We start from the raw sequence: 27,222 nt of genomic DNA on the forward strand, positions 1-27,222 counted from the left end.
GCTTGAGGAACTGAGTTATTTGCCTCTGGAAATTGTGCTATTGATAAGGTAACTTCTTTGTTTGTAGATCTCTAGGACATTTGTAAACCAAGGGAGACTCCTGTCTTGCAGGATTGTGATCTCTGCAAGTTAACTATTTGTTTATCGTTTATGGCAGTCAGGGGTGCCTGAGGAATGTCACACATATTACCAAGGGGAGCGGGTGGAGAGGGGGTGCAAGGTGCCAGCTTTTGCTTTGTCTTCAGCCAGCCTCCTGCTCCCTCATCACTTTTGTATTAGTTTCATATTAATTATTTGAAACTACTTTAGTAAATGTGGATGCCTGTTTGCTGGTCATGGAAAATAGCTGAGTGAGTTTCTTCCTGCACACAAATATTAATGTCACACACTGTATGTGGCCTGTGTGGGTGAGGCATCCTGTGATCACACCACTAATGGTAAGACTAGTCTTTTTTTTTTTTAAAGATTTATTTATTTATTTATTTATTTATTTTTAAGATGTATTTATTTTACAGAGAGAGAGATATCATAAGTTGGCAGAGAAGCAGGCGGGGTGGGGGGGGCAAGCAGTCTCCCTGCTGAGCAGAGAGCCTGATGCGGGGCTTGATCTCAGGACCCTGAGATCATGACCCTAGCCGAAGGCAGAGGCTTAACCCACTGAGCCACAGAGGTGCCCCAAGACTAGTCTTTTTTTTCCCACACCACTCAGAAGTGTTTTATTAAAAAAAAAAATGAAGCAAACAAAAACCCCTTTAAATCAGTAAGTCTGATTAATTCAATATTAACTCAAGTTCTCAAAAACCCATCAGGGAAAGCCTCACAGGTATATTAGAGAAAAGCAGGCAGCTGCTGACAAGTCTTCAGTGGAAAAGTCAGTTGCACACTTATGCCAGGTGCTCTAATGATGATCAGGCCCAAGTTGTGTTTTTCAGAAAAAGGTTTCAAGATACACCAAAGAAACCACATGGACACCCCAACAGTACAAAGATGTGACAGTGAAGTTCAAGGATATAGGAAAAGCCAAATATGACAATACACACCAATAATCTATAAAATAAAATAAGCCTTTCAGTCATGGAAAAAAAATGGGAAACCTCATAAATCTAACACATAAAAAGAGAATTAACCCCACGTGGACCAACCCTAAACGTTTTTCAATGACTAAGCCAAAGACAACAGCTTAGGGCACCATTAATGTGTAGTTTTTACATACAATGTGTATGTAAATTAGAGTAATTTTTTTTTGCTCAATTAGCATTTCTTCCTTTTGATAATTTCCTTAATTTTCTCTAGGAACATTTTTCTTTTGGTTTGACCAGTGAACTCAAAAGTTTTGGAAACTGAAGTGAGTATCAACTCTTAATTGGGATACAAGTTGGGAAATGCAATCCTAGAAAAAGCTAATTTTAACTGAAGTGGCTTGACAAAGTTAAGCATCCATGCTCAACATGACAATGTTTGCCATGTTAATTAGTAGATGAATGGCTTCTTTTGTCTGGATCACATGACCCAGAATGATATTGGCATGCTCTATGGTGAGGTACTGCAGAACTATGCACTGACGCCCACCTGTTTAAGCTTTCAATAAATACAACCATTTTAAATCATTTAAAACAATTTCAGTAAAATAAGTGAAAAATATTGCTTTTCTATTGGCTTGTTTTGTCTCTCGAACTAGCTTGGAGTGGTATTCATGACAGAAAACACAACAGTTAATTAGTTGTTACTCCAAGCTCCTTGGGGTTCAATACTTCCTGCTCTTCAAGACTCAGCACTTTTTTGCAATGATAATGATATTCTTCATTAAGATTGCTACTGTCATGGGACCAACACCCCTGGGACTGAAGTGATGTCACTGGCTTTCTTTCTGACTCCTTCAAAATCCACATCTACAATCAATGTGGGGTTAACAAGTACAGGATCCTGAAGTCTATTTATTCCCATATTGGTGATTACTGCTCCCTCCTTTTAAAAAAATTTTTATTTTATTTTATTTAAATCCAGTTAATTAACATATAATATATTATTAGTTTCAGAAATAGAGGTCAGTGATTCATTAGTCTTATATAACACCCAGTGCTCATTACATCACGTGCCCTTGTTAATGCCCATCATCCTGTTACCCCATCACCTCCCTCCCCACCCCAGCAACCCTCAGTTTGTTTCCTATGATTAAGAGTCTCTTATGGTTTGTCTCCCTCTCTGATTTCATCTTGTTTTATTTTTTCCCTCCTGTCCCCTATGTTCCTCTGTTTTGTTTTGTTTTTTTTTTTTTTTTAAATTCCACATATGAGTGAAATCATATGTCAATTGTCTTTCTCTGATTGACTTATTTCACTTTGCATAATATCCTCTAGTTCCAGCCATGTCATTGCAAATGGCAAGATTTCGTTTTTTATTGGCTGGTTAATATTCCATTATATATACCTATATATATACATCTCACATCTTTATCCATTCATCTGTCGATAGATATCTGGGTTCTTTCCATAGTTTGGCTCTTGTGGACATTGCTGCTATAAACATTGAGGTGCAGGTGCCCCTTTGGTTCAGTGCATTTGTATCCTTGGAGTAAATACCCAGTAGTGCAATTGTTGGGTGATAGGGTAGCTCTATTTTAAACTTTTTGAGAAATCTCCATACTGTTTTCCAGAGTATGTCATTCCCACCAACAGTGTAAGAGGGTTCCCCTTTCTTTGCATCCTTGCCAACATTTGTTGTTTCCTGACTTGTTAATTTTAGCTATTCTGACTGTTGTGAAGTGGTATCTCATTGTGGTTCCTATTTGTATCTCCCTGATGCCAAGTAATGTTGGGCTGCTCCCTCCTTAATTATATCTGTTGTAATCAGTTTTGGACTTCCTGTATTAGAGACCACAACATCTGCCAGAACTGTATGTTTGGGAGTATATGGATGATATATTATAATCTCATTGCCTTTATGTCATTCATGTGCCCCATCTGTGTGTAGTAGTATTGCAATGGGCATTCCAACATTTTTGATCTTCTAGCCACAATCAGATTCTTCCCTGGGGTTGGAATGCCAGTTTGCTTAATTATTTCCTAGACACTCTATGAGGTCATCGGTAACATGGAATACTGGTCCAAACACATTTGACTTACATGAATGACATGAAAGCCATCAACATCCTTGTCTGGAGAAACAGTATTACAGATCTCTCTCTCATCCGTGTGGTCTGGAAGAGGCAGCTGAACAAGGAGGCCACCACCTATGTTATCATTATTTAGTTTATGGATTCAGTTCAACAGTTCTTCCTCTGAAACTGAAGTCAGTTTCACCATGGTGCAGTGATTCCCATATCTGCAGCTGCCCTGGTTTTGTTGAGGCTGGAGGAGTGACTTGCAGGATGCTCACTAACCAGAACCACACTCCCAACAAACCTGGCATCATGTGGCCCAATGCCACCCAATCTTCCACCTCCCGCCACACTTCCTGCTTGATCTGCTGGGCAAGGTTCCTTCCAGAAATGAGAACAGCTTCATTTTGAACTATGGAAAGGGTGATGGAAAAGGCGGAAAGGCAGAAAGGGTGGTGGTGGAAGTGGCAGCCCTTTGCAGGCTGGTGGGGGGGCGGGGGCGGCCAGTGAGCAGTGGCGGTGGGGCGGGGGGCAGTGGGCAGCCGGTGGCTGATGTGGTTATGGAGGATGCAGCTGCCATCACCCGTTCCAGTGTCCACGCCAGGCAAGACTAGTTTTCAGTCAACTCTGTTAATATTAAAATAATTATTACATGGCTGTTCTCCAAATGTAGTGATTCTAAGTTTAATAATTCCATTCAGCCAGTAATTTTTAAATTAAAGCAGTGGTATCCCAACTGTTTTAATTACATCCCTCATGAATGAAAATATGTATCCGCATATTCTCCCAATCCATATGGACTTATTTATAAATTATATACCCATGCCAGGATATCAATATGTCATCTGTATTAGAAAGCATGAATAAAATGGCAATTTTAAAAGGATGACATACAGATAAAAATTAGTGACTTTTTTCTTTTATTATTAATTGCTAGAACAATGTCACTCAATTATGATGATGTCTCTTTAAGCTGCTTCCTTTTAAAAATACCTTGCTAATCCTGATGGCTTCATGCTCCCCGTAGCTAATACAACAGGCACAACACAAACTCAAGGCAAGGTTCATAATTAACAAGAGGGGAGGTAAATCCATATTTTAGGTAGTCTTTCTATTAAGTTTAAGTTTGGAGGTTGACTTTTGGTTGGATAGATCAGAACCTTGCTTTACCTYATAATGTGGCTGATAAAAAGCTTTCCTGTCTGARGAATCAGAGATATGCAGGCTGTGCCATTTCTATTTTGTTTACTTATGCTTATTATCTGGGGGATTTGTCTTCAATTCTCTCCATTTTATGAAAGGTAGTTTACTTGAAACCAGATGCTCCATGCATTATACCCACCGAGACACATCTAAACTCCAGCATGGGGCCATTGGGTGCAAGTGAACAGCAACAACAACAAAAAAGTGTCAGCTCCTTGCTTAGGGAACTTCCACGCCCCCCCCACCCCCCCCACCCCGGCCAGATACCTAGAGAACCACAGGGGGTGCCCCAGGCAGGTCACACCTGGCAAGCTGACCAAGCAGGTGTGGTGCTTGTTTCTCACTCTCTCGCTCTCAAATAAATAAATAAAATCTTTTAAAAAAGAAAACAAAACAGGGCACCTGGGTGGCTCAGTTGGTTAAGTGACTGCCTTCAACTCAGGTCATGATCCTGGAGTCCCATGCTGGAGTCTCACATTGGGATCCCTGCTCAGTGGGGAGTCTGCTTCTCCCTCCGGCCCTCTCCCTTCTCATTCTCTCTCTTGCTCTTTCTCTCTCAATAAATAAATAAAAATCTTAAAAAAAAATAAAACAAAAAGGCAAGTCTCGAAGCTACTGGGCTTGGCATTAAAAAAACAAAACAAACAAAGAGAATATTTAAATTAGTGCAGCACCTGGGTAGCTTAGTCAATTAAGCCTCTGCCTTTGCTGGAGTCATGATCCTAGTCTTGGGATCAAGTCCCACGTGGGTGTGGGGGCGGCGGGGTGGGGGGGTGTTCTTTGCTCAGCGGGGAGCCTGCTTCTCCCTCTCCTCCCCACCTGTGCCCTCTCTCACTAATCTCCATCTCTCTCTCAAGTAAATAAATAAAATCTTTAAAATAAAATAAAATAAAATCTCCTTAAAAAATAAATAGTAGTAAAACTCAGCTCATTTCATATGCTTACATATAAATGTAGATATAAATGCATCCCGTCTTCAGGACCCCGACGGTACACAGACTCCAGGGAGAAAGACACTTGCTACTAACTCACCCTGGAAAGTTCACTGGGAACCATTGCTGCTTATAAATGGACATCCCAGAAAACTGCTTCTCAGACGCCAGGTGCTTATGTCATAACTTCACAAGTTCGTCTTAAACATACATCGTCTGTACTCTTTTTTTTTTTTTAAGATTTTATTTATTTATTTGACAGAGATCACAGGTAGGGAGAGAGGCAGGCAGAGAGAGAGAGAGAGAGGAGGAAGCAGGCTCCCCACTGAGGAGAGAGCCCAACGTGGGGCTTGATCCCAGAACCCTGGGATCACGACCTGAGCCGAAGACAGAGGCTTACCCACTGAGCTGCCCAGGCGCCCCTCATCTGTACTATTATTATCGATATAGATTTTAACTTTTTTAAAAAACATTATTTATTTTTTGACTTATTTTTAAAAGCTGAATTTATTTTAAAAGGAAACATTGTGTCGCTGGCAGGAATGGAAAAATCCGTCTCACTTCCCTGCCTCTTGTTTCACAAACCCACGTTCTTCTGACCACAGTCCGCACCTCGCTGCTGAGAGCCGAGTGCTCCTTGCCCCGCCTCCCTGCATTACCCAGCATTCCATGCGGCCCGGGAGACCGTTGATACGGAAGTGCATCCCATGGAACCTGCTGACGGGTTTCTCCGAGTCAGTGCCCAAAGGGCAGAGAGGGTGAGTGTGCTGTCTGGTTTGTGCCTTCACAGATCAACTTGTAGACCATACCTGAGGAAGGACATTTTTTTTCTTCTTCTAGGAAATGCGGAACCAAATATAAGATTCAAAGATAGTCGCGGTATTGTCCTGACGGCTTGCGCATTTGAGCTCGTGTCCCTTACCACTCCTAACCCTGGGTCTTGACTTCCTACCCTCAGTTGTGTTTTTCTCAGTTCTTACTCATTGTTTGTATTTATGGTATGCTGGCAAGTATGTGGATGCATTCGTGTACCAAACCACCGCAAAGCTTTGTGGAACGGGGCGGAAATACACAAAATATCTCACACGACGTTCCCTGCCCCCAGATGTCATTACTGACTTCATCTCTCGTGAGGATACAAGTCTGTGTATCTTATGGAGGACAGCACTAAGCCGGGACGCGTTGGATGTCTTATTATATCTACTTCATGACATATCACTACTTAGCGCATCAATTCTACACAGAGACCGACTTACTTAGTACTCAAGACAAACTTGCCTAAAGGGCACATCAAAAGAATGTTGTAGAAGTGTTAGATGGCCAGTTCTCTCAAGAGACCACCTTCTCTCTGTCTCCCTCACTTTCTCTCTCTCCCTCCCTCCCTTCCTCACTCTTTCTCTTATGCCCTCTATTCCTTGCCCTTCTCTCCTCTCCTGTTCTTCCCTCCTCTCTTCCCCTGTTTCTTCCTCATTCCCCCCACCACTATAAGAACAATCCTCGGCAAGCTTGCTGGAGGTGGAGATAAATTTCCTGAAATGGAACCAATTTGTCAGAGCTGAAGCCATCTTAGAACTGCCAGCCCCCAAATGAGCTGCCAGTGGACCCCAGCTGAGCTCAGTTGAGCCTCTCTCAGATCAGTGGTAGATTTGTGAGAAATCCTAAGTGGGTGTTGTTTTTAGCTACTAAGTTCTGGGGTGGTTTGCTGTGTGGCAATAGCTCACTGAGCTAGAGACTCAGAGATTGAGGGTATGTGACCCTTTGTTGATGGCAGAGCTAGGAGTAGAATCAGGCTGCTGCTTATTTGTGGTCTGGGTGTTTGTCTGTCATAGCACACTTCTGAATTGATCTACCTGCCTGCCTCTGGGGGAGCTGAGCTGTTGTCCTCTGAGAGTGACCACTGGTGCATTCTGTCCCCTCAGAGTCAGTGGTGGCCCCATGGATGCCTGGTGACATCCTTATGCCAAGAAGTTCCATTTAGATTTTGTGGAATGAATCTCTGTTTTAGAAGACATATCCAATAATCTTTGGTGGTTCTGTAGCGATCTGCCATCTCCATCTGCCTGTTTTTTTACATAAAAATTTCATAAACCAAATCAAATTAGCTCTACTTGATTTTCCATCTTAACATGTAGTGGCAAAATAAAACACAGTGCGTTGTCATCTGGAGGTCACGGAATCCATCAGTTCCCCGTGTTGTTGTGACTCTGAGATGCCTTCAGGGAATGTCTGGAGGTGGCTCTCCCTCCCACTGAACCTTGGCTGACTGCTTCCCTTCTGGCTGTGGTACAAAATGTCAGCCTATGGCTGATACTAGGCTTCATTTCTAAGACCAGCCTCGTTCGCATGCTTTGTAAAATCTCATAACAGCATAGTAAGAAAGGTCACTTAGCAATGAGACAGTCAATATGTTTCCACCCCATGAATGAAGTTTGGTGTAAAAAAAAGCAAAAATAGTGCCAGGAATAAATTATCAGCTTATCAACATGTTTATTAAATGCATCATACTTAGAGCACCAGATGTGAGAAAGACAAAGGCTAAATGCCAGCAGCAGGGTTGCTAAGTAAATTATTTGGCTTGTTGCTGGTAATGAGAGGTTGTACTTGGTGGGAGTTGCCATGAAATTATATGTTTCTGCTGTTTTGTTCCTCAATGAACCGTGATCAACTCTAGGAATTGTTTGGATAAGTTTTCCCTTTGGTGTTGATAGAAAAGAAAATTCCTTCTAAAAGAAAACCTTTATAAGCTCCAATTTTTTTTTTTTTTTTTTTGGAATTCACAGTTTCCTTATGTCTTCATTTTTAGTTGTTGGTGCCACAGCAATACATAAGTTAAACTGATTAATAAATGTATCAAATGTAATTTTATGATTACCTCCAAGTCTCCCTTTTCCTTATACCTTGCAAAGAAACTGTGACTTGAGTTATGGTCAAGGGTTAGAATGGGCAGAAAGAAAGAAGATCCTAAAAAGATGACTTTTGTTAGCATTTTCAGATCGTATTTCTGCTGGAGAAATGGACAAATCTTATACTAAAGCTGCTGATTTGATTAGGAAGACTACTAATTACACACTGTAGCAACACCCTCATGCACAATCTCCTATTCATAGAGCTGGTATTTTCCCCATTTCTTGTTTAGAAAAACATTTTCTGGCTTAGTTGAGAAGAACAAGTCATTAAATCTCCAGTAAACAATTCTGTGTGGGGTGTCCATTTGAGCAAGCAGCTGTCCTTTGAAAATTGCGTTTATTGTTTGAGGCTCCCAATTTTGCAGTCAGGAGGTTGTATAAAATCAATTAAGTCAGAGGATCTCTGGGTAATCAGTTCAAAGAACTGTTGCCCCAGCTGTGATTATTTGCCAACTGTGGCAGCTTACGCCCTGTTCCTGTGTCACTGGCGCCCACGCGTTAGCCTTCACCTCCTGGCAACAGTGTGGTCCTGCCCACCCCCCCTCCCCCGACCCCGGGCTCCCCTTCCCCCGCTTAGCTTGTCTCCTTTGGTACCCTTGCTGGTTGGGCGGTTGGGCATAGGCTGCCATGTCCAAGTCTTTCCCCGATTGCACTCTCCAGAGGTGCCAGGAGGATGCCCTGCTGGGTTAACAGGTTGTGGCTTTCACTTCCTCCTCACTGGCAGGTAGGAAGCTGGAAGGAAGGACCGCAAATTGCTGCTGTTGCTATGACAACCAGAGCGGCTCCTCAGAAAAGCTGTTGAAGAGAAAAAGCTTCTCTAGTCTTCTGATTATCCTACTGTATCTTCCCCCTTTCTTCTCCCCTTATTAGGCACCTTACGCAATCACATCTCCTAATAACTCTGTACACCTTCCCCTAAGAAAATCACTCACACTGAGGCTTAAGCAACTGACAAGTGTTCATCCTTTAAGGTACAAACTCTTAAACCCAAAGAAGTAACTCCCATAATATCTAATATTCTGATTTTATGCATCATTTGGCTGGGTGAAGAAGTATTTTTGATGTAGAGGGCGGAGACGTCATTCATTCATTTATTCACTCACCAAGCACATATTAAATACTCACCAGTAAGTACCAGGAGAAATGCTAAGCCCTGCAGATTCAGAGACGAAGAAGACATTGTTTCTATCTCAGTCTGCTGGAAAGGCAGATATGAAAATAAATAGTCACAATAAGGTAGTGCTGGTGTCTGGTAAAAGCCCATCTGACTCTGTGGGGCATCAGGGATGGGGAAATCGTTCTCCTAGGGAAGGGTGTGAGAGCCAGGCAAGGCTCAGGCCGCAGGGCGAGTTGTGAGGCAGGCCCAGGTATGAGGTACGCGCTTCTTACATGCTCTCCTGAGTTCATTCTCTCAGTTTCATTTACTGGCTAGTGGGTTGAGACCTTAGAAAGCCCAGGCTGACTTTGTGAGATAAAGTATAAATATGATTCAGATAAAGCTGGGGGAGTGTCATTTGTGAGTATTTAGAAGGTGGAGATGGTAGTGACAGAATCCAGGAGGCTGGAGGCTGGGAATGAAGGGGGACCTTGGGGTCCCCCTCATGGGGGAAAGTCCTGGCTAGAACTTTCAACTGGACCTGAGGGGCAGAGTGGGGACAACCGGAGGCTAGTGTGGGAGGTGTAGTTGGTGTGAGGTAATCAAGCCCTGGGGGGCATGGGAGCCCCAGATTGGTGGGGATGCAGATGAGAAAAGTCCGTCTGACTATTATGAAGGGCAGTAAGTAGTGTAGTGAGTGGCCTGGTTAACAGTTGGGCTCAGGTATTCAACAGATGGGAGTTTGTCTCTGCTCTACCACCACTAGCCGGAGCCTTTGAAGCAAGTAAGAATCTTTCCGGGCCTGTCTTCTCCACTGTATGGTGGGGAATAGAGATCTGTTATGGGTTGAATTGTGTCCTTCCCAATTCACATGTTGAAGTCCTAACCCCTGGCACTGTGTTTGATGATAGGGTCTCCACAATGTGACAATGTTTGGAGACAGAGTCTTTAAAGTTTAAGTGAGCTCATTTGGGTGGGCCTTAGTAGTGCAGTATGACTGGTGTCCTTATGTGAAGAGGAAATTTGGACACAGACACATATAGAGGGAAGACAATGTGAAGACACAGGGAGAAGATGGCCATTTACAGTCAACGAGGGAGGCCCGGAAGGAGTAGTTCCTTCCCTCACAGCTCTTGGTAGGACACCTTGATCTAGGACTTCTAGCCTCCAGAACTGTGAGAAAATAAATCTCTTGTGTAAAGTCCCACCCAGTCTGTGGTGCTTCATTATAGCAGCCCTGGGAAACTAATACCTAGAGTGGTTGTGAGGATTAAATAATTTATATAATATAGCAAAGCATGTGATAATATTCAATATGTGGTAGCTGTTATTATCAATAACAATAAAATTAGCTCTACTTTAAACAAAAATAAATCCTAACTTACTTGCATTGTTAGAGGCATAAGGCTATCAAGATTATTTGATATCTCTAACTGAGTGCCAGAGGTCCTTTGTTTCCATTCTGATGTATAAACCTTTTAAATATGCCTCATCCATCCTTACACTGATTAAAATTAAACTTTTTTTTTTTTTTACTTACAGGCCCGAGTGCCTCTCTTTAATTGCAAGAGATTGAAATTGAACATGTCCTGCTTATAGAAAGAAGTTTTGTTTTGTTTTTAATAAGTGAGTCGAGTTGTCAATGTTTTCTAATGACTTGCTGCTTTTTTTTTTTCACAATGGAGTGCTGAAAATTCCAGTTAACTTTAAGGTTCTATGCAATTGAATAAATCCAATGTGTCAACATTCTTTGCTTTCCATGGGCACAGTCTGCAAAACACAGTCTTACATAACTGCTCTACATTGTAAGGACTCAAACTTGTGTCTGGAACTTTAATTATAATAAAAAAATATGTAAATTACTATCATTGTCTCTATTTATTTTGGACCAGCTGCTTCTAAACAATTAACAAACAAATCATGTAAATGTAATTAGTTAGGAGAAATACCAGGCTCGGAGCAGAAAGCAGAAAAAACTGAATTCTGTTTACAATCTTCCAGATTTATGCTTCTCCATTGCATTTATGAGAGCTGGTACCAGAGAGTAAATTGCACTTTATCATTGCCCCGATCTGACATTTCTGTTTATCTTTTAAGACTGAAATTTACTCAGTTTCTTTCTCTCCCTTGAGAAGAAGGTTATATACCACGGAAAAAATGATCTTTATTGGTTCTTATCTACCTAAGGAAAGTCTGTGCCCGGAATTTCAAGGAAAGAAGAATGGGAAAGGAAGATGTAATTCAGACTCTAAGGAGCTGGGACTACAGGACCTTTAATGGGTATGGTGGATTAAAATGCCACTTCTCCCAACAGGAGGTGAAGCCTAGTACACACCTTCTTGAATCTGGGCTGTACTTTGCAACTAACTTTGGCAAATTGAACAGTGTGTTTTCCGAGCAAGGCCTAAAGAGTACTTAGAACTTCACTCTCATTTTCCTGCATCATTATCCTGAGATTGCCATATAAAGAAGTTTGCTTGAGTCACCTGGAAAATGAAAGATCACATGAAAAGAGACCCAGCTGACAACCAACACCAACACCAGACACATGAGGGAGGCCATCTTAGACTATCCAGCTGTAGTCCCAGGCAAGACCAGGAGAAGAATAATCTGGCTGAGTCTAGCCTATATTGCTGACCTACCAAATTGAGAGTCAGTAAAAAGAATGTTGTTTTAAGTCACTAAATTTTGGGTTGTTTGTTACACAGCAATAAATATTTGATACAAAAGTACATAGGATATTGACAAAAGGATTTTACAAAGTCTAACATTTTATCATTAAAAAAACACTCAACAAACTAGAAATAAGAAGGTAATTTCCGAACCTGATAAAAACTATCTATGAAAAACTCTTGACAAACATCGTACTTAACTGTGAAAGACAGAATGTTTCTGCTCCAAGGTCATAAACGAAAGGATGTCCACTTTCACCACTTCCATTCAACATTGTACTGGAGATTCTAGCTAAGACAATTAGGGAAAAAAAGAAATAAGAGGCATCCACATTGTAAAGAAAGAAATAAGATATTCTACTTGCAGTTGATATGATCTTCCATGTGGAAAATCCTAAGGAATCCACTAAAATGTACTAGAACTAATAAATGAGTTTAGGAAGGAGCAGATGCCAGATCAATGTACAAATATCAGTTGTATTTCTATACACTTGCAATGAATAATCAGCAAATGAAATTAAGAAAACAATTCCATTGACAATAGTATTAATAAGAACAAAGTACTTATATATTTGCTTAACATAGGAAATCTAAGACTTGTATAATTAAAGCTTTAAAACACTTTTGAAAGAAGACAGATCTAAATAAATGGAAAGACATCGTGTACATTAATGAGAAGACTTAACATTGTTGAGATGGCAATACTACTCAAACTGATCTATAGATTCAACACAGTCCTTACAATCCTTGTCAAATCACAGTTGACCTTTTTTTGTAGAAATTGACAAGCTGATCATGAAATCATATAGGAATGCAAAAGACCCAAATTGGATCTAACAATCTTGAAAAATAAGAGCAAAGTTAGAGGACTCACTTCCAGATTGAAGAAGTTATTACAAAACTACAGTAGTCAAGACAGTGTGTTATTGGGATAAGTATAGACATATAGGTAAGTTGAATAGACTTAAGGGTCCAGAAATAAACCCTCGTATTTATGTTCAACTGATTTTTTTTTTTTTTTTTTTTGGTTCAACTGATTTTTGACAAGGCACCCACACAATTACACAGAGAATGAGTGGTCTTTTCAAGAAATGGTACTAGGACAAATGGATATGCGGATACAAATTAATGACTTTAGAACCCTACCTCACACCACACACACACACACACACACACACACACACACACACACACACTAACTCAAAATGGTTGATAGAAGAGTTAAAACTATAAATCTCTTGGAAAAGATAAAGGAACAAATCTTTACGACTTTGGTTAGGCCAAAGTGAATTATCACTTTGGCTTTCTGCTCCACATTGTGCCCTCAGAGGTGTTAGTCTTGTTTTTGAAGCTGATGGGGTTTTCTTTTTCTATGTTCATGCCATGTCTAAGTGTTGGAACAAAAAGTGTCATGAGGTGAAGAAAACCAAGTGTGAATTTACAGTGATGCCCTTAGACAATATACCCCAGTCAGGATGTGATGCACTGGTAAGCAAAAGCCAGTGATCTAGGACGGATGGATACCTAGATAGGTTACCAAGATAAGTTACAACATAATCTGTTACCTGAAAGAAAGAGCATTCATTTTATGAGGTACTCTCTGGTAAAAGAATTCCAGGGGAAAGAGCTCTGGGAAATGCTGCATAGCGTAATCTACTCATAGAGATTCAAAGTGAATATTAGTAGATTAAGGATTCTGAAAAGTCCTATAGTAAATAAACTTCTTTGTCTTTATTTAATCTGGTATATCTCAAATTTTCTTGACCATGTAACAATTTTTTTTTCCATAAAGCTCATTAATAGCTCATGAACATTTTGGCAAATACCAGCTCTGAAAATCCTCTTGTTATTGATAGAGAATCACATTGCTTACAGAGCTAGTTTCTAGAAGATGTAGGAAGAAGTGGATACTGTATGAATTAAAATGAAGTTTTAGAGGGCACCTGTGTGGCTTAGTCAGTTAAGCATCTGCTTTCAGCTCAGGTCATAATCCCAGGGTCCTGAGACTGAGCCCCACATGGGGCTCCCTGCTCAGTGGGGAGCCTGCTTCTCTCTTTTCCTCTGCCCGCAGCTCACCCTGCTAGTGTTCTCTGTCTGTGTCAAATAAATAAAAAAAAAAATCTTAAAAAAAAAATGGAGTTTAGAGACTCAAAAGACTCTAGGCCCATTTAAAGTCTTTTTGCTCCTCTCTTTGCTCTAAACAAATTTTCTAACCATCTCTCAGAATTTAGACGTGGTTTATTCTGGAACTGTTCCTCTTCTGGTTAGAAGCCTTCCTGGGGCACCTTTGCATGGCAGCTCTGTCTTGCTTCAATTGCTTTGTGCCTCAGCTTGTCAGACAGTTGGCTTGCTCCTCTTGTCTGTGTTGGTACCTGCTTTTCACAAGGAGCAACTTTGGGGGCACAGGAATTTCTCTTTCAGCACCTGAGTGGATTCCAAAAGAAAGCGAGCTCTTCAGCAAGATGGGAGCTGTTTAACACTGTCCATTCCTGAAATGCGCATATGCTATTTGCCCAACTATGGACTCAGTGATACCCAGTGTGTGATGGGCACATCGAGTTCATGGGCTGGTTCTCTGCTGCTGGTTTGCCCTTCCCCCTTTCCATTCCTAACCCAAAAGATCTTCAAGAATCTTCTGAGAGCTAAAGACAAGAGTAATGTACCTCAGCTCATCATGTTGTCAGAAAATGTTTTCTATTTAAATGTTTGTTTCCTCCCACTGGCCACTGTGTTTCTAAGGATAGAAATTGTATCTCATTTTTCTTATTTCTTCTACAATAGGTAGAGATGATAATCCATAGTAACTGCACAGTAAATAAATAGAATATGAATCAATGCTTTCCCTATGGGTTAAAATGATTTTTGAATAAGTTCAAACTTCTAAAAGAATACATGAGGGGTGCCTAGTTGGCTCAGTTGGTTAAGTGTCTGACTTCTGATTTTGGCTAGATTCATGATCTCAGGATGGTGAGATTGAGCCCTGCATCCGGCTCCACACTCTGAGCAGTCTGCTTGGGAGTCTCTCTCTCCCTCTCCCCTAGTCCCTCCCCCTGTTCACACGCCTGCTCTCTCTCTCTAAATAAAACAAACAAACAAACAAACAAACAAACAAAAACTTGAATCAGACAGTGACCATTACCAAAGATTTGAAATAGGGAGTTTTTCTCCAAACAGTAAGACGACAGGAATTGATTCTTACCTTGGGTCCATCTCTCCTTAGTCCCTTCTCTTCTCCCAACTCTTATCTTTTTCTTTTGGGGAAAAAAAAAAAAAGTGAACTGCAGAAAAGTTGAAAGAATAATATAATGAATACCTGGGATACTTTCACCTACCATTATTATATGCAAGAGGATTAACATTGATCCCTAACATTATTTGAAACACAGTCCATATACTAATTTCCCTGTCTCCCTCGCCCAACCTTTTATAACTCACCCCCTGCCCCATGATTCCATCAGGGATTTCCTATTGCATTTGATGATGAAGGACCTGCCACAGGGCGCCACAGGGCTAAGAATAGTAGCTCCTCCCTACTGGGCTGGGCCTGCTGACAACTCAGGGCGTGATTTTATTATCCAGTATACCTCCCCAGATCCCTCTCCCCAGCTTGTACCCATAAATTACAACCAGGTTTCTCTTGTTTTCAGTTTGTTAGAGATTTTAATGAAATAGCATTTAAGATGTTGACATTCCTAAGACGAATAAATTCTACCCAGTGAAAACAATAGTGATGTCAGCATTACCGATTTTATTTTCTTGTGTACAAGGAGTCTAAAAATAGCAAGTTTCCTATTAGCCCTTCCTTCCATCACCACTAGTGTTTGGTATTTGTTCTCATGGTAGAAAATGGCTGCAAGAACTTCAGCCATCACATCTGTGTTCCAGGCAGTAGGATGGAGAAAGGGAAAGAGTTCCCCTTTTAAAACTGGTCCCTGTTTTAAAAAGGAAACTATCTGGAAAGAGCACATAATGCTTCTTACATCTCATTGTCAAAAAAGCAGTCACATGACCACAGCTATCTGTAAGGGAGACTTAAAAAAATGTAATCTTAGCTAGGTGGTAATGTGCCTAGCAAAAATTGGGGTTCTGTTACCAAAGAAGGACAGAATATTGGGTGACAACTAGCGGTCTCTGTCTGCCATATCTCCCTTATTGGGGGGGCAGGGCATAGGTCTTCAGCTTAAAAAAGATTACAAACTAATGCCCCCTAGGACCCGTGTTAGCCTAGGTTGGTTCTGGTTCCTTGGGGAAGATGCAGTATAAAGTCTTGTGGGGGCTTACATTTCCTATTTTATTTAACAATATTAAGTCTAGGGGGAGTAAATATTTATCAATCGATTTAGAATAAAAATTCTTCATAAATTCATTAAAACCATAATTTATTTTTTTAAAGATTTTATTTATTTATTTGACAGAGATCACAAGTAGGCAGAGAGGCGGACAGAGAGAGTGAGGAAGGGAAGCAGGCTCCCTGCTGAGCAGAGAGCCCGATGTGGGGCTCTATCCCAGGACCCTGGGATCATGACCTGAGCTGAAGGCAGAGGCTTTAACCCACTGAGCCACCCAGGTGCCCCAAAACCATAATAATTTATGTAAGCATGGTTGAAAAAGCATGGGCCTGGGTCAAAGAGACTCGGTTTGCCCCTTGCCTGCTGTGAGCGTCCAGTGGTACACGTGAATGGGTTCAATAACTAGTCAACAAATTGTAACTGCTCAGCGGCCTTCCTGTCTTTCTCCCATCCTCGCATCAGGATTCCACGTCTGGGCAGAGAGGCCTCATTAAGATCTGCTGCTTTCCAAATGCTCTTTAAAGCCAACTGTGTCTGGCTAAATTGAAAAGGATCCTTAGCCGTGGCCAGGGGGCCATTTGCTGACTAGTGCACATCTCTGGGTGAGCCTGCCTCGGTCTCAAGCTTTAAGTAGGGCACTTCTTATGTGAGGGGCGATTTTCAGGAAGAGCTTAGAATAAATGTATCCTCCATTTTTGTTTGTTGGTTTTGTTTTCATTTTGTGTTTTCATATAGCAAGAGTTAAGCTATGGAGACAGGAGGAAAAGCTTCAGTGAATGATTTAGGTTTCCTGACCCCCTGACTTTATGTAAAGGGCATGCTCTCTCCGAGGTAGACCCACAAAAGACCTAGGAACCTCCTCTTCAGTTCTGGACAATTCCCATCTCAGCTGTTTCTCTGGAATCCACTGCCTGAATCATGTAAACCGCTGAGAACAAAGAATAGAAGGGGAAGCTTTTTTCTAAAACATCTGTACAGCGTCCACTTCAAGTGGGGATGGGGAGTGGTGGGGAAAATTAATGGTTGTTTTGACAGGCTGACTCTTTAAGCTGAGGCACTAAAAGTATGTTTCACATCGTTAAATACAACTTCCCTTACTTACTCAAAGTTGAGATGTGACAATGCTTGATTATTATGTACAGGCTACTTTATTTGACTCTTTCTCCGTAGTTCACATGGGAGGATATTAATCACAGATTACTTCTGAGGCTTGGATAGAGTGATTTTGGTCTTCTTAATAGGTTTGATGTGAAATTGGTGAAAGTAGCTACTAAAATGTTGACAAGCTTACCACCATGTTAGGGATATTTATTATCTTTGGGAATCTCAGGGACTAAACATATGAGTAGTTTGGGGGACTACCTCTTTACCTAGATGCCTTTTAAGTGGAGAGATTGATTCTTGATTCACTGAGTAGTAAGTGTGGAGAAGCAAAGTGGTGAAATGGGTAGAGCTTTGGATTTAGAGTTGGACCATGTGGTTCAAAGCCCCTCCTTAGAAATTAGAGTGAACTTGATAAGGGTCACAATGAGATTCATGATAAATAATTTGGGGTGTCAGGGATTGACTTTGATGTTTCAACTATGCCCTATTATTTAATTCTGACACTGATTCTAGAAAGTGGTTTCACTTTAATCTCAGAAAGACTTGGTTAATCTCACAGTTAGATCCACCTGGCATGTTTCCCTGGGCTGCATGTCTTCACATGGGACACTTAATGCCATTTTGTAACCATGAAGACTAAAGCCACACACAAAACATGGTAGAGCAGAGAGAAGTAAGTTAGGTCCATGATGACACCATAGAACATCTCTCCCAAACTTAGACTAAAGAACCCAGGACTTCTGGTAATATGAGAAAAACAAATCTATGTGTTTAGTTTCTTTTGGTTGGGTTTCTGTTGTTTGTGGCTAAATACATTTCTAATTGATGCTGCCTCTCCCCCATAAACTGCAAATTGTGACAGTTCAGAAAGGGGGACAGGTTAAGCAAATTTTCATGTAACAGGTTGAATATAAAGAAATGTGTTTTTCTCCTCCTCTCACTTCCTTTCCTGAAATGGTTCCTTAACATATATTTGTTAGGACAGAGGGAATTATGTTCAGAAACCAGGACTCTTTTTTCCTTTGCTATAATGTTGAGATTTCTTCAATTCTAAAGTTTTCCTGCTTCTCACAATTTGATGAAAATTAAAGATGACATCTTCTTTAGAGATCAGCTGCTTTTGCTCCATTCATGACAAAAATCATTTAAAAATGAGAATTATTAAGTTATTTTATCTGACATAACTATGCTTGAACAATTTGTGAACAAATCAAACTGTAGCTTTTTCTGGTCCTAAATGAAAAAGGTTTCCTACAGCTTTAAAGGTTGTTGAATTTTTTTTTTTAATACACTAAAATTATCTGTGGAGATCTATAGATTAAAAGAGACTTTATGGAAATATCAGCCAGTTGTAATTCATGGAGACCTTATTTGGATACTGACTTAAACAAACAATATGTTAAACAAACTTATGAAACATTGAGATAATAGTGAAATGTTTGTGACTTTTATGCAATTACCATTAATTTTTCATTGTGGTGATAATATTATGATGATATTTTGGAGTTTTTATCTTTCAGAGATACAAACTGAACTATTTACGGACAAAACATCTTAGATTTGTCCATGAATTCATAACATGGCCATGAGGCTCATTGTTGATTCTGGGAGATGAGGTTCATTGTTCTAGTCTCTCAGCTGTTGTGTACAGTTGACATTTCCTGTAATAACAATATGAAAAACAAGCTAACAAAGGTGATTGGAGGAGTGATGGCATGACACAGGAAAAATTAATTGGGGGTTCTGCATACTGTCCCAACAACAAGTAAAAAGCTGGACAGATTGAAAAATCAACAACTCTTCCAGGAGCCATGAGAGAAGTGATGAAGTAGGGCACATAGCAGCCCTCAGGAGTTGACAACAGGCAGCAAGGACAGGGAATAACAGCTTACCTGAACAGAGACTCGGAAACTACCATGGGAAACAGTATCTGTAGGCAAACCACAACTGTAATCGGTCAATTGCTAGAGGCTCCCTGTGGACAAGTCTGAGTTAAAAACTTGAGGGTCTTCAGTTTTTTGTGAGATTTGCTTCTAGGACCTTGTTCAGGTTCTCACAGTAAATATCAAAGGAAAATCCCCTCATGCTCTTAGCGAGGGGAAGGGAAAAAGAATCATTTGAAATACACCAGAGACTCTGTCCCTAACAAGGTCTGTCCTCAAGAGAAAGTAGTTAATGAAAACTTGACCTGCTGGGCTGTTATCAGAGCCTAACTGAAAACCTGGGGAAATCCTAATCTACTCTAGCCATCCTCCATACAGAGGGAGAGAGAAAAAATGTAAACACTTGTGACATTCACAGATCAGAGGCATTGGCTTACAAAAGACTGAGACTTAATCATAGGACTGCAGAATGCCTTCCCCTCTTTGTACATCTTACCAGCACATTGCTAAAGGCCTACTTACAGAAGTTCTTTTTACCTGGGATATCATGTCTTGCTATCAAGAAAAATATTATAAAACATACTCAAAAGCAAAAAACACAATTTGAAGAGATAGACCAAGCATCAGAATTAGACATGGCAGGGATTTTGGAATTATCAGACCCAAAATATATAACAACTATGATTAATATGCTAAGGGAGCTAATGGATAAATAGCATACAAGGACATATGGGCAATGTAAGTAGAGAGATGGACATCCAAAAAGAAAACCAAAAAGAAATACTAGAGATTAAAAAAAAAATGTAAAAGAAATGAAGAGTGCTTTTGATGGGCTTACTAGTAGTAAGTCTGCACATGACTGAGGAAAGAATTTCTGAGCTTGAGGATATCTCAATAGAAACTTCCAAAACTGAAAAACAAAGATAAAAAAGTTTGAAAAAACAGAACAGAATGTCCAAGGACCGTGGCACAACTATAACAGTGTAACATACATGCAATAGGACTGCTGGAGAAGAAGAGAAAAGAAACAGAAGATTTATTTGTAATATACTTACTGACAATTTCCCTAAATTAATGTCAGACACCAAACCACAGATCCAGGTAGCTCAGAGAAGACCAAGCATGATAAATGCCCCCCCAAAACCCACCTAGGTATATCATTTTCAAACTATAGGAAATCAAAGTGCTGAAAAAAGCCAGAGGAAAAAAATACCTTTATTATAGAAGAATGAAGATAAGAATTACAGCTGACTTCTCCTCAGAAACCATGCAAACAAGAAGGTAATGGACGGCAATATTTAAAGTGTTGAGAGAAACTACTACCAACAGAGAATTCTGCATCCTTCAAAAGTGAAGGTGAAATAGACTTTTCAGACAAAACAAAACTGAGGAATCTGTTGCCAGTAGACCTGCCTTGCAAGAAAGGTTAAAAGAAGTTCTTTAGAGAGAAGGAACATAACATAGATCAGAAACTCAGATCTACATAAAGGAAGAGTATCAAAAAAAACAAAAGATTAAGTTTTAAAGAGTAAGTCTTTAAAGATTAAGAGTAAAACAAAAAAGATTAAGTCAGAGTAAAACAAAACTCAAAACTTTTGAATTTGCTCAAAATACTAATTCTATGGGGTGCCTGGGTGGCTCAGTGGGTTAAGCCTCTGCCTTCGGCTCAGGTCATGATCTCAGGGTCCTGGGATTGAGCCCTGCATCGGGCTCTCTGCTCAGCAGGGAGCCTGCTTCCTCCTCTCTCTCTGCCTGCCTGTCTGCCTACTTGTGATCTCTATCTGTCAAATAAATAAATAAAATATTTAAAAAAAAATACTAATTCTAATATATATAATTATATATGTTTATATGTAAGTGAAATGAATGACAATGGCACAAGGGATGGGGAAAAGGAATTAAAGTTATCTTTGTTATTAAAAGGTACTCATACTACTTGTGAATTGATATAGTGTTATTTGAAAGTGGACTTCTATGAGTTGTAAATGTTGCAAATGTGGAAAACACTCCTGTGTTTCTCCTTTGTGCTTACACAGCTATCATACACTATTTCTAATATTGTTGGGATTTTCCATATGTCAAACAATTTTGTCAAACACGAGCTGGCTATCCTATAATTTGATTTAATTCAATTCAGACACTAACATGAGTTAGTGCAGACCATATGGATTAAGGGCTCAGTCCCACAAGACTGCCTTCCACTTTAGGTCCCAACCGCTAGTGTAGGTCCCCAGGTTACCCACAACTTCTGCTGACTTGGCTACAAATTGGAGGTTTCCGTGACCCCCTCCTTGAATTCAATCATTTACTAGAATAGCTATAGAACTCAAGGAAGTGCTTATTTATGTTTACCAGTTTATATTACATAATAAATATGTTTATGTTTATCAATTTGTATTGTATAATAAAGGATATGATAATGGATACAGATAAACAGTCAGATGTAGGGTGAGATCTGAAAGGGTCTTGATCCACAGGAACTTCTGTTTCTGTGGAGCTCGGCAGCACCCCTCTCCTGGCATGTAAATATGTCCACTAACCTGAAAGCTCTCTGAACCCTGCACTTCTGAAATTTTTTGGAGGTCTCATTATGTAGGTATTATGGATTAGTAACTCAATTTCCAGCCCCTCTAACTCTTCCCAGAGGATGGGTGGTGGGGCTGAAAGTTCTGAGATTCTAATCATGACTTGATCTTTCTGGTGATCAACCCCCATTCACGAGCCCAACAAGAGTCTCATTAGAACAAAAAACATTCTTATCACCTGGGAAATTCTAAGAAATCTGGGAGCTTTGTGTCAGATGTTCCTAGCATAAATAAATGGAGATATATTCAATGTTCATGGATAGGAAGTCGCAATATTATCAAAATGTCAGTTCTTTCCAACTTGTTCTATAAATTCAATGAAAACCCAAGTAAAACCCTAGCAAATTATTTTGTAAGTAATGACAACTGATTATAAAGTTTGTCTGAGTAGTCAAAAGACCCAGAAGAGCAAACACAATATTGGAGAAGAAAAATTAATTTGGAGAACTGACATTATATGCTTTCAAGACTTACTATAATGTTACAGACATCAAGACGGTATGGTATCAGTAAAAGAATAGATAGATGATAGATAGATAGATAAATGAAATAGAATAGAGAGCTCAGCAACAGACCCACAAAAATATAGTCAACTGATCTTTGACAAAGAGGTCAAGGCAATACAATGGAGCAAAGATAGTCTCTTTGACAAATGGTGATGAACAATTAGACCTCCACATGCAAATAAATGAATCTAGACATAGACCTTACATCTTTCACTCTTACATCTTTCACTCACTTTCACAAAATTAACTCAAAATGAATCCTACATCTAAATGTAAAGCCAAGCTTTAAAACTCCTAAAAGGAAAGAGGAGAAAATTTAGGTAATTTAGGTATGGTAATGACTTTTTAGATACAACCAAAGGCTTTAACAATGAAAGAAATAATTGATAAGATGGACTTGATTAAAATAAAAACTTCTGTCCTGTGATAGGTTATGTCAAGAGAATCAGAAGAGCTATAGACTGGGAGAAAATATGTTCAAAAGACACATCTGATAAAGTACTGGTGGGAAGGGATGAATAGGTAGACCACAGAGGAATTAAGAGCAGTGAAAATATTTGGTATATATTATAATAATGGATATAGGTCATTATACATTTGTCCAAACCATAGAATGCATAATACCAAAGTAAACCCTCATATAAACTATGAACTTTGGGTGATTATGATGTGCCAGTGTAAGTTCATCAGTTGTAAGAAATATTTCACTCTGGTGAGTGATGTTGATAATGGGAAAAACTCTGCATGTGTAAGGACAGGGGTAAATGGGAAATCTCTATACCTTCCTCTCAATTTTGCTGTAAACCTAAAAACTGCTGCAGAAGGTTTTTAAAAAGTACTAAATAAATTGAAGTCAGAAATGTTACTCAGCTATTAAAAAATTAGAAAACAAAAACTAATTTTCTTCATTTCTTCATGAGAACCTTCATTTAGTTAACCCAGCCTTGAAAGACCTCTCATGGGATGCTTCTTACATCGTAGCTGTTCCAGTCTTTTCCAGTTTCTGGAGTTCCATCTCAGTGATGTCTTTTGTGATTTATCAGACACCTAGCATTTATAGTCCTGTATTGTCAGTTACTATATAACATATAGGTATTTCATCTCAACTGGATTAAAACCGTCCAGAAGGTAGGGACATATATATATTACAAATATAAAAAATACATATATAAATTATATATTTAATATATAATATAGTATATATTTAATGTATATTTAATATATTTATATAAATATATGTGCGTGCGCGCGCGCGTGTGTGTGTATTAAACTCTCTCTCTCCATGGCTGTTGAGGGTCTTATACAAGAGAGGCATTTAGAAAAATATTGCTTCATTTGGTGGCCAGCTCTGATTGTTTTGTACGGCTTATAAGATTACTCACACCTTATTGAATATCTGCTATGTGCTAAATGATTTTTTTAATCACATTATCTCTGATTTTTAAAAACCACAGTTAAGTGTTTTTAAAAAGGTTGTTACAGTTATTAAACAGATGAGTTAGCTTAGGTTCAGGGAGGTTAAAAACAGCTTGTATGTAAGCACACAAGGAGAAGTCTGCAGAACTGTGATTCCAACCCAGGTAGGATTCATTGCAAAGACCTAGCTTCTTGCACAAAAGGCAGAAGATGCCAATATCCTGGGAACCCAGAAAGAGAGGACAGTTGATGAGAGCTGCCTATCAGAATGCATTCCCTTCCAAAATAGTTGTGTGATTTTTCTGGCCTCTAGCTGGCCATGCAGAGTCCATCCCATGAAGTGAAGTGCATCTCACCCTTGCCCCTCAGTGGTGTGGTCCCTGCAGCTGAGCTTGGAAGGCCACTGTGGATCTCTGGGTGTTTCCCTCTACAATCCCACCACTTCCACCAGACAAAGGCAGGTGCTTGAGCACTTCTGAAGAGAAATACGTCTGTTCTTGAAAAAGAAAAATACCTCTCTGGAGGGTTCAGGAAAGGATGTTACATAGCACAGCTCATGGTTCCATTGCCCCCAAATCACAATTAGAGGTCTCTTCTGCCTCCACAATTCTCACAAAAGCTGTCCTCGATTGTCCTGTCAGGTCCAAGTTGCACCATCCCCAACCCCTCTCCCCATGCCACTCCCCACGCCCCCCATCCCTGCCCTCTGGTTAGGACCCTTTTTCCAAATAGTGTTATCTCCATGCCCAACCTCTTTAAGAGAGAGGAGAGAGAAAATGTCAAATAATATATTTATAGTTTGATATTTTTATTCTAATTCAAACAACACAGAAGTGCCAAGTAAAATATTAATATTTACTCCTGCCCTCTTCTCCTCAGTCCCACTCATTAGAAACAGAAGATGGCCTTGGAACCTTCTATATTTTCCTCTCTTCAAAGGTCATCATCCATTTCTAGAATGGTATACGGTTTCAGCAGAAACAGGAAAAACTGATCTTTCAAAGCTGTCAGATGTATGTGTCCCTGGTTCTAGGAAGAGATCCATCTTTTGTTTAGGGAAACAAAACCGTTTCATGGGCTTTTTGAAAAATACAGAGCCAAGGTCTGGAGCCCAGTTCACAGAGAGAAAGGGAGACTGAGAAACACTAAGCTGCTTTGCATGATACAATAAAAGCGTGTCCTCAGTAAGTGGAGAATGGTATGACTTTGGATTCCTCAAGAATCTTTGAAAATACTGGGAGGCCCTTGGAATTGGGAGGCTACTACCCTAGAGGAGAAATGCTTGAATCATTCTTTGGATGTTGCAGGAAAGGGTGGCCTGGGAAGGCTGGGGAACTGGGAGCCAGTGGAAGCAGCTGCTCTGAGACAGCTTCCCCCTAGCATTCTGAGACATCTTCCCTGTCCATGCTTATCCTTGTCCAAGCTTAGTGGGCTTATCACAACTTCTCAGTGATAGTGAGAGAAGCAGCCATCAAGAATACAAGAAGATAGCTCATTAGTAGGTGAAAATAAATGGATTATCACTGGGCAGGGAAGTAAATTAACTTTGCTTCAAATGTAAATGTTCCTGCAGGAGCTGGAAGAGCATTTTAATGACCTTCCTATGGCCAAATATAAAACACATCAGCAGACCAGAGCCTGTCGTCTTTCCTAGACTTTAATTTCCTCCTTTGAACAAAGGGACAATGAGACATCTGATTTGGAACAGAATGTGTTGCACTGTTGTTAAATTAAATGTGAAGGGGAAAAGATTGAGGCTTTAAAAATGTGTGCTCAATTTTACCATCAATAGGAGGTCTCTGCAAAATCATCACCTGACTCAGTGAGGGCTCTGTTGGGTTATCAGACGCCCTGGGCTCTTGGGAAATGAAAGGACCTGAGGTTGGTTGCCATCTGTTTGTTGCTGGGTCCAACACTGTGCCTCCCCCACCCCCAACCACAGTGCCCTTGATTGCCCTCTGCACTGGCTCCTTGCCTCAGTACACACTTGGTCTGGTCTTTCTCCTGAGTCCTGTCCTCAGGACCTGTGGGCTCTCTGGAAACACTCACCTGCTGTCCTATTTCCCGAGACTCCACTTGGTCATAAACAGAAGGTTCATCTTGGAGTTAAAGACCTGGGCTTGAGCCTTGTTTTATCTCCGATTTGTCCAACTGGGAAGTGGATTAATAGTAGGTCTTTACAACCTTAGAATGGTAGTGGGTGATAGTGGACATGGACATACTTGCCAAGCTTTGAGAATTATAGAAGACAATGCAGTTGGCATTAACAGAAGCATCCAGCTTTACAACTCCTGTCACTGTGGTGATGACTTCTCAAGATGCCCCCTCTGGGCCTTGGATAGGTAGGTCATTTGATGCGTAGTCCTGGGCTCCTCCCTCACTCCATGATGCATTTCCTGGCTCCCGACCTTTGTCCAAATACTCAGTCTCCCATTGTTCATTTCTCCAGGATGCTCCCAAGGAAGCTAGTGTTCTGAGCTCTTACTGAGAAATGAGAGTAATGGCTTGATGTCTTTATTGTTTCACATGATAATTATGTATATCTATCTGATGAATTTTATTTATTGTAAAGAAGTATAACAGTAATAGTAAATAAAAAAAAAAATCCACCACTGTTTCACCCTTGGCCATGCCAACTGTTTCCATTCCTTGAGTTCCCTGCTGGTCTTTGTCCATATGCTACCTGCTTTATGGAGCAGTAACTCATAGTAAAGCTACAGTTCAGCCTTTGCTTTAGCCACACGAATATGTTCATTTGCCATGTTGTTACACAGCTCTCAGAATCAACCTATTTGTTGGTCATGATATTTCAGACCATGGGTATATTAGGACTTTTTTAGCCATTCTTCCCATTTTGGTTATGCGGGTTATTTCTATTTTTCTTCATTATCAGCAACTTTGAGAAATAGATACCCTAAATTTGTTTCTCTTTTTGAATGATTTCCAAAGAATGAATTCCAAAGACTTGAACTGAGTCAAAGGCTAAGAACAGTTTTTGGGATGAACTATTCATTTAATAAACGTGTTCTGAGGATGGCTATGCTAGATCTTGAATTGTTACACATGAAAGTCATAGAAGCTGCACTCAACTCAGCATCTAGTGGCAAAAAAAGGACATCGTTATCATAATTACTCCCCATGAAGTGTTTGTTCAGTGCTAGGCTCTATGCTGTCAGGTGTTTACATATATTATTTGAATCCCACAATATTGCCAAGGGCAGCATTGTTGCATTCCTATTTGGTAGATGAGAAAACTGAGGTTAAGAGAATTTAAATAACCTGCCCAAGGTCACACAGCCAGTGAGAGACCGAGCTGGGGATTCAAACCAAGGTCTACCTGATTTCAAAGGCCCTGGGCTTCTCATCAGGCTGCTCAGTCCCTCTTCATACACAGATATTTGCTAAATTGTTTCCCCTTAAGAGTGTGCAATGTAGTAGTCTTTCTTGGTCAACAGCATGAGACTTTGTATTTCATTTCTTACTGATAGCATAAGGTATGATTATTTTCTCCACCGATTGTGTAGGTTTTTCAA

At 40.1% G+C, this 27,222-nt stretch overlaps 1 pseudogene; it reads right to left on the reverse strand.

Moving 5' to 3' along the window:
• Positions 1 to 1,712: 1,712 nt before the first annotated feature.
• LOC116878773 overlaps positions 1,713 to 27,222 on the reverse strand; it is a 50,863-nt pseudogene continuing 25,353 nt past the window's right edge.

Source organism: Lontra canadensis, unplaced genomic scaffold (genome assembly GCF_010015895.1).
Source record: "Lontra canadensis isolate GAN:19392208 unplaced genomic scaffold, GSC_riverotter_1.0 scaffold59, whole genome shotgun sequence".
Lineage (NCBI taxonomy): Eukaryota > Metazoa > Chordata > Mammalia > Carnivora > Mustelidae > Lontra > Lontra canadensis.